General features: G+C 37.9%; 1 long non-coding RNA gene across 1 annotated transcript in view; it reads right to left on the minus strand.

Moving 5' to 3' along the window:
- Nucleotides 1-7,819, minus strand: part of LOC145266712 (uncharacterized) — a 378,054-nt gene extending 370,235 nt beyond the window's left edge. The window contains exon 1 of the long non-coding RNA XR_013864775.1: nt 7,579-7,819. This is a non-coding gene — a long non-coding RNA (uncharacterized LOC145266712). The remainder of the gene's footprint in view (nt 1-7,578) is intronic.
- Between the last annotated feature and the right edge of the window lie 200 nt (nt 7,820-8,019).

Raw genomic sequence — 8,019 nt, forward strand, 5'->3', positions numbered from 1 at the left:
AGTTACAGAGGCTGTAGTCAATCTCAGCAAATCCGTTGGCCTGAGGTTGGCCGCTTGGCGGAGCTCGAATGCTCTGCCTAACTCATTTGTCTGGGTGGATGGCCCGGTCTGGACCCTTGGTATTTGGTTTGGACCCAGTCTCTGTCTAGATAAGAACTGGTCGGAGGTACAGACCAAGGTCGAAGCGTCCGTGAGGGTTTGGCTTCGAAGGGGATTGTCCCTTAAAGGTAGAGCGGAGGCATGTGCCACTTACGTGTTTCCGCTGATCCTTTACCGACTGGCTGTACTTCCTCTGCCTGCGGTCGGAATGGCGGCCTTAACGCGTGCGCTCTTCTCATTGTTGTGGAATGAGCGACGGCCGCTTGTCCGTAGACAGGTCTGTACTCAACGTCTTGAAGATGGGGGCCTGGGGATGCCTGACCTGGCAAGTCAAAAAAACGCCGAAAGGTTGGCATTCCTGGGTAGAACTCTGATTGAGGATTCTGATTGGGGTCCTGCGGTTGGTGAAGCATTTCCCAACCTTATCCCCAACCACTTAATTGAATGCCAAAGAAGACCCAGGGGGCAGTCAAAATTCCTCAATGAATGCCGAAATGCGCTTAGAGCGATTCCAGGGTCCCTTGACCTTGCACGGCCTAGAAGGGCATTGTATCGGGGTTTAATAGTGTGGACTGCTTAGGACCCACTTGGGGAGCGGCTGCAGCTGTCGGAGGGGGAGGTTCGCTCTATGGAATGTGGTTCCAGGCCGGGGATATCTTAATAATTCCGAATTTTCCCTGACTTGGCGATTGGTTACAACCGCTTTACCCCTCAATGACATACTGTTCAGAGTTGGTAGGAAGATAGTTTGGAAACTGTAGAGCATGCATTTTTTGTTTGTTCCAAGCTCCGTTAATTCTGTGGGTATGTTGGTGAGGTCATGGCTCGCATCGTCCCCGATCAGGTGACGATCCTGGATTTAACATCCGTTGTCTATAACGCAGATCCCTTGTGGCCTAGGGAGGAACGAATGGTGTTCCTAGCGACCTTAGCCGTAGCTAGACTGGTAGTGTAGGTTTCACACATAGAGATAGGGCGTGGGGGGGGGAGCCGCCTTCTCATCGGGATCTGATTTTGTATTTTAAACACCAACTGAAAATCAAAATCAGATGCAATAGGAGGTTATCTCGCTCACAGTTTAGTAGGAGGTGGATTCACACCGCTAGTTTATGTGCGTTCGTACAAAACAGGCTTGAGTACGTGTTCCCTGCCTAGGCATGGCACATGCCGACCGTAAAAGCAATCCCCAGACCAGATCAAGACAATCCCGTAGTGGATCAGTCCCTTAGATAGTTGGTGTAAATGAGCTCCATGTCCCCGATCTTTATTTTAGGTGTTAGAATACCTCCAAAGAAGCCCAGTCCTGATTAATTTATTTTAGTCCAAACCCGTCTCGATGTTATTTTTCTTGGAGGTCACCGAATATCCCCATTCCCCCCCCTTTATTTTGTCAGTAGCTGTGCCCACTCCCTCTTAGGAAGTGCTCCCTTGTTTTCAGCTTATACCGGAAAACAGGAAGCATTTCAAAATTAAATAGGTAAGGGAGGGTCCTTATTAACACATTCATTGCTTAACGTTTTATTTGGTTCATTTATTTTTATTACTGTTATTTTTCTTTATTTTGGGGTGTTTTAAGGCTCTCATTATCCCCGCCCATCACCCGCATATATCATATGCATCATAATTTCCATTTTTCCTTGTTGCATTGTAAATAAAGTCATTATATATTTTAATTTAATAAAAAAAAAAAAAAAGCTTGTATATATTGTCATCTGGGGCTTTAAGTAGATCCAACCCGTAGAGTGAATGCGGTATTGTGGTGAATGCAACTAGTTCTAGGGAATAGACAAGTGGACGACCCCCGACCCCCATTTCCGCCCCCCACCCTTTTTGTCCTCATGCCACATTTAAAAAGAATTACTTGACTATTTTATATAATTTTAATTTTAAAATTTTGTAAAATCTGTGATTTTTCTTCTTAAATAAATAATTAAATAGAAAAGACGGGTCTCCTCTCTTTTCTATTTGCCCTTTGGCTGTGCCCGACATCCAAAGACCAGCTACCAGACCCTTTTGGTCTGGTTAAAGCTTTTGTTTTTCTTGCTTGTTGAGGCCATTAACTGCCTTCACTTTCTATTTTTTTCAGGTTTGTCTCTCTTCACGGGCTCGACATAAGCAGCTGGCCGGTCTGCGTCTGAGGTGGTTGGAGTCACATCCAACAGAATCCTCAGCCAGGCCAAATCGGCGGGTCTGAGCCGGGGAGAAGACGCAGAGGGAAAGGGTAGCTGGTCCAGGCTCCAGTGCACAAATGCCTAGCTTGGGGTCCAGTTCCCAGAGGGGGCTTCGGCCCAATCTGGGGGCCGGATCAGGCCCTGAAAAAGTTTCACCCCCACCGCCACGCGGTCCGGGCTCCGCTCCTTTGCCTAGCCCGGGTTCTGGTGGTCGTGTCCCTGACACGCTCACTGGTTCAGGCCCAGTAGAGAGACCATCAGGTACGGTCGGATCTGCCCCCCGCACTAGACCCGGTGCTGGCCCCCGCACCGTCACTGTAGAGGAGTCCGTTGGACTAGGCGGCGGCTTCTGGAGTATCAATGACACTGCTGTCCCCGGCAGTGGTAGGTTTAGTCCAGCTGGGAGAGGTAATCCAGCTCGGTGGGATCGGTAGAGGAAGAGGGCTTTAACTGTTAGCCCTCCTGCCCATAGGAGGACAGAACTCCTAGTGACGGGATTAAGACCTTCCACCTCTGCTGATTTCTCCACTTTGAGAACCACCGACCGGGATAAGGTGTTTAAGAATGATGTGCCGGACGACTGGGAAGAGGCCATAAACATGCTCTCGCTGCTGGACTCTCAGCTTAATTTTACGGTGAGCCAGGATCTGCAATGCAGCAGCGATGAAAGTGGCCAGGAGGAAAGTCCAAAGGCAAGAAAAGAAGAAGTAGCGAGAGCATCCCGTTTGAGGAGGAAGAAGTGGGCTGCTCGCTCAGACCAAAAGAGTGGGGCAGTTGGTGTGGATACTGGATGGAGTAGTCGAGCAGATGCTGTAGATGTGATAAAAATTTTTTTGGAAGTAGTCATTGCCCTGGAACAGCTCACAGAAGAAGGAGAAAATGCAACCACAAGGTCAGATGCATCTTTAATTCTCAACTCGGTACTATCGTTTCCGTTTCTTTTATTTCTGAACCTTTGGAAAACTATTCTCCCAGAAATCAATGATGCCCAGAAATATCTTCAAAAAAAGTGCTGGATCTGCAACAAAGTTCTGTCAGGCTGACGGCGTTGAAAGATTTCCTTCTTCAGAATAGAGAAAAGATAGTGGACACTGCAATAGACGAGTCAAAAACACCCTGTTCTGAAATGGGGATAAGCATGGAGCGTCGTATTCGCAAAAAGAAACAAATGGATGGTGAAGGATTGACTGATGCAGCGCTGAGTTTTGATACTGAGTTGAGACGGGAAATGCTGTCTGTCATAGACAGATTGACTGAAGAAATATCTTGCAGATTTCAACAAGTTCACAATCTTGCAAATAAATACGCTTTTCTTATACTGTCAAATCTGCTTGATGATAATTATGATTGTCAGCTTGGTGGATTTGACGAAGATATAGAAAAAGAGAAATTCTTTGCTGAAAGGAAGAGGTTACAGTATGTTGTAAAAGCTTCAGAAAAAGACAAAATCGATGGACCTCTTGAACTTTTGAACTTTATACAAAGATACCAACTTAGGGATTCCGTCCCTAATATTGTGATCTTGCTGAGAATTTTCCTCACCAGAGCGGTTGCTAGCTGTGGGCGCTCTTTCTCAAAACTGAAGCTCATAAAAAACTACCTTTGATCAGCAATGAGCTAGATAAGACTTACAGACTTGGCAATCCTCTCAATAGAGAGGGAACTTGTCGAGAAAGTGAATTTTGATAGAGTCATTGATAACTTTGCCGGAAAAAAAGGCGCGAAAAATCTGTTTGTAAATTTTCAACCGACTTGATGCCTTGTGATAGTTCTCTCACAAAAAATAAATTTATAGCCTTATTTGCCATTCATAAATACATTTATTTAAAATATATTAAAACTATTTTTAAAAGAGTTGAAACGTTATTAACAACAACAAATTTCTGAAAACCGAGCGATTACACACACGGATTTAAAAAAGCACCGATACAAGACGTTTTTTCTCTTCGGAGGGCTCGACCTCTTAATAATAACATTATGAAGACAAGAAAAGAAAACTAGATCGGACTATTCTCTCCTTGATACCTCCATGTTATTTGGCGAAAATTCGGACTTTAACAACAACGACAAAAAAGTAAATAAAAATGATTTTATCATTTCATAACATTTTCAGGTTTTCAAATGTTCTCATTTAAATTTATTATTATATTTGCTTGTGTAGCTAATTCATTTAATTTTACATTTTTTTAATAATTTGAATTATAAGTTTTTGTTTTGAAAAAATATTTGGTTTCTTTTATTTGCGTACCCAGTCTTTATTTTATTAGTGGTTCAGAGGCTAGGGAATGAGGGTGGAGAGTTGTGTTTCGATTTCGATTCTAGCTCATGGCACCCAAGTCATATATTATTATTGAAAAGAAATTTCAATTATTATTATAATAATATTCAATTATTATTGAAAAGAAATTGTTAAATTAACTGGCTACGTATACAATTACGTAGCCAGTTAATTTAATTTAACAATTTCTTTTCAATAATAATAAGTATGTAAACATTAATCGGAAGGGAATTGTGTGAACATTAATCCGAAGAAAATTATATAATTGTTTTGAAAAATCTTTGGTCTTCTTTGACGAGTACTGTAATACGATGAAAATCTAGGACTAATAGCTTAGTTCCATGAAAATAAATATTTTGAGGGCTTTTGGAATTTTGAAGGTTAACAGATTATCAAATGCGGGGGGGGGGGCAAATCTTACGATCGCCGCGGGCTGCAAAGACTGTTGCTGTTTAATTTTTCAACATTTTTCAGAACATGTAAAGCAACTGCTTTCTTTGAAAGGTTACATAGAGAATTTATGCAATTTAAAAAAATTGTTTTACAAATAAAATAAATTTACATCGATTTTGAGGTTATTCTCATTTTAGTTTTAGTGATAATTTAAAAATAATAAATATTTATAATTAGTACCAATAATGAAAAATTAAATTAAAAATTTAAAAGAATCGGTTTTGGAATCGTAAAATAGGGACACATTTTTCCGATTCCGATACCTCCAATACTTCAGATTTTTACAAACTTTCGGTATAAAATTTCAGATTTTTTGTTAGCTTTTATATATTTTTTTTCTACTTTCTATTTTTACTCTCTCAAAATGCCGCCCCCTGACATGTGCCGCTCGCAAAATAGGGACACCTTTTTGCGATTCCAATAACTACAAAAGTTCCCATTTTTTACAACCTTTTCGATATAAAATTTCAGATTTTTTGTTAGAATTTTTTTCGATTTTCCCCTTTGACCATCTCAAAATGCCGCCCCCATGCCGCACCCCCCTGACGCTCAGAAAATAGGGACACATTTTTTCTGATTCCGATACCCCCCAAAATTCCGATTTTTTACAACCTTTTTGATATAAAATTTCATATTTTTTGTTAACTTTTGTTTATTTTTATTTATTCTTTCTACTTTCTATTTTTACTCTCTCAAAATGCCGCCCCCTCAGGTGTGCCGCCCGGGGCGCCCCTCCCCCCCTCCTAGCTACGCCAGTGAATTAAATCAATTAAAAATCATGAAAAATAAATAAACAAATGAGAAGTAATTAAACAGAACATTAGAAAAAATAAAAAATAAAAAGTCTAAAGAAATATATATTAAGAATATTTATTTTCCTGTTCCGAGACGGACGCTAATAGAGATAGAGAAACAGAAGGAGAGAGAGAGAGAGGGGGAAAGATTGGGGTGGAAAGGGTGACAAATGTAGATATGTCAAAAGGAGTTTAAAAGTCGGTCAGCAGACGGTTTAGGGAAAGTGGTGGCTGCAGTGTTAAAAGTTGTATATCTGTTTATATTTCTAATACATTATTTTAATTTTATTCTCATTTCCCTTATACGCCTAATAAGTAAGGCGTATAAGGGAAATGAGAATAAAATTAAAATAATGTATTAGAAATATAAACAGATATATATATATATATATATATATATATATATATATATATATATATATATATATATATATATACTAGCATATCGACCCGGCGTTGCCCGGGTGATGGTCTGGACCCGTTAGCAGTTATTTTTCTGGTAATACCTTGCTTAGTACACAAGATTGTGTTGAGTCTGTAAATAGAAAAATAGTAAAAAGAAAGAAAGGGACAAAGTAATTTTATTTAGGGGGGGGGGCTACAATTCTAAAGTAATCTATGCCTGTTTTTTTTTTTTTGTTGTTGTTATAACGTTCAGAATGTTGTTCTGCTTTTACTAAATAATAAAAAATTTAACAGTCATCGAATTAACCCTCAACCCACAAGAAAACTATTAATAAATGTCTCACAGAATATTGGCTGACCATAACTATAACAAATTATTTCTTACTGTACACAAATATTTTTTTTATTTTTTTAAAAATACCAAGCAGATGAAAATTATTTTCTTAAAACTACTTTTCAGTTGATAGAAAAAAATGAAAACACGGATTTTTTAAGAAGTTGTTATTGCTTGAAATTTTACGATAATTTTTTCATTAAAAACGTCATTTAAAAAACAGTTAAAAAATGTAAAAAAAAATATTAAATACAAAAGTTCAAAATTAAAAAATATTATTTCTTAAATCTATAAATAATTCAAGCAAACAGTCAGTAATAAACAGATGTAAATAGAAAATATCTTAACATAAATATAACAAAAATATGGTCAATAAATGCAAAAAAAACAACTGCTAATACCTTACAAGATTGGGTTGATTCCGTAAATAGAAAAGTAGTAAAAAGAAAGAAACGAACAAAATAATTTATTGGGGGGGGGGGCTACAATTCATGTCAAAGTTAAAGTAATCTATGCTTGTTTTTTGTTATAACGTTCAAAGTGTTCTTATGCTTCTACTAAATAATACAATTTTTTAACAATCATCGAATTAACTACCCAGCCACCCAGCTGGCAGCCACAAGGAAAATGTTAAGGAAAAAAATGAGGTACTCTTGCATAATTTGACCCGAATTCTCGTGAATTCCCGTCAAGCATTGATCGGGCGATACAGGCAATTATCGGTGTCAGCCGAGCGAGTTGTAACAGACGCAGACTAATGAAAAAAAAAACAAAACAAAACAAAACAAACCGGAAAAATACAAATGCAAATGATCAAAAATAACCAAAAACTTACCTTGAAAAATGAAAATATGTTTATTTCCTTTTAGTATTTAATATTTCTTAATACTGCTTAAATTATAATATTTCTTAATACTGCTTGCTTAAATTATTTATAAATAATTTAAGCAAACAGCCAGTAATAAACAGATGTAAATAGAAAATACCTTAACATAAATATAACAAAAATATGGTCAGTAAATGAAAAAAGAAAACTGCTAATACCTTGCTTAATATACAAGATTGGGTTGATTCCGTAAATAGAAAAGTAGTAAAAAGAAAGAAACGAGCAAAATAATTTGGGGGATGGCTTCAGTTCATGTCAAAGTTAAAGTAATCTTTCTTTCTTTCTTTCGTCGTCGTCGTCGTTGTTGTTGTTGTTGTTGTTGTTGTAACGCTCAAAGTGTTTTTGTGCTTCTACTAAATAATAATTTTTTCAACAATCATCGAATTAACCCCCCACCCACAAGGGAAATGTTAAGAAAAAAAAAAAAAAAAAAAAGAAAAAGAATTTTTTTCAAAGAAGTTGTTATTACATTAAATTTTACGATATTTTTTGTTGGCTAACGAAACATAGCTTAGTTGCAACTCAATGTCGATCGAGTAGCAGACGAGAATTTCTATATCAAATAAGGAATTTCTGTAAATTATCGATATCAGTAAAAT

This window comes from Euprymna scolopes, chromosome 41 (assembly GCF_053919585.1).
Source record: "Euprymna scolopes isolate OS-2025 chromosome 41, ASM5391958v1, whole genome shotgun sequence".
Lineage (NCBI taxonomy): Eukaryota > Metazoa > Mollusca > Cephalopoda > Sepiida > Sepiolidae > Euprymna > Euprymna scolopes.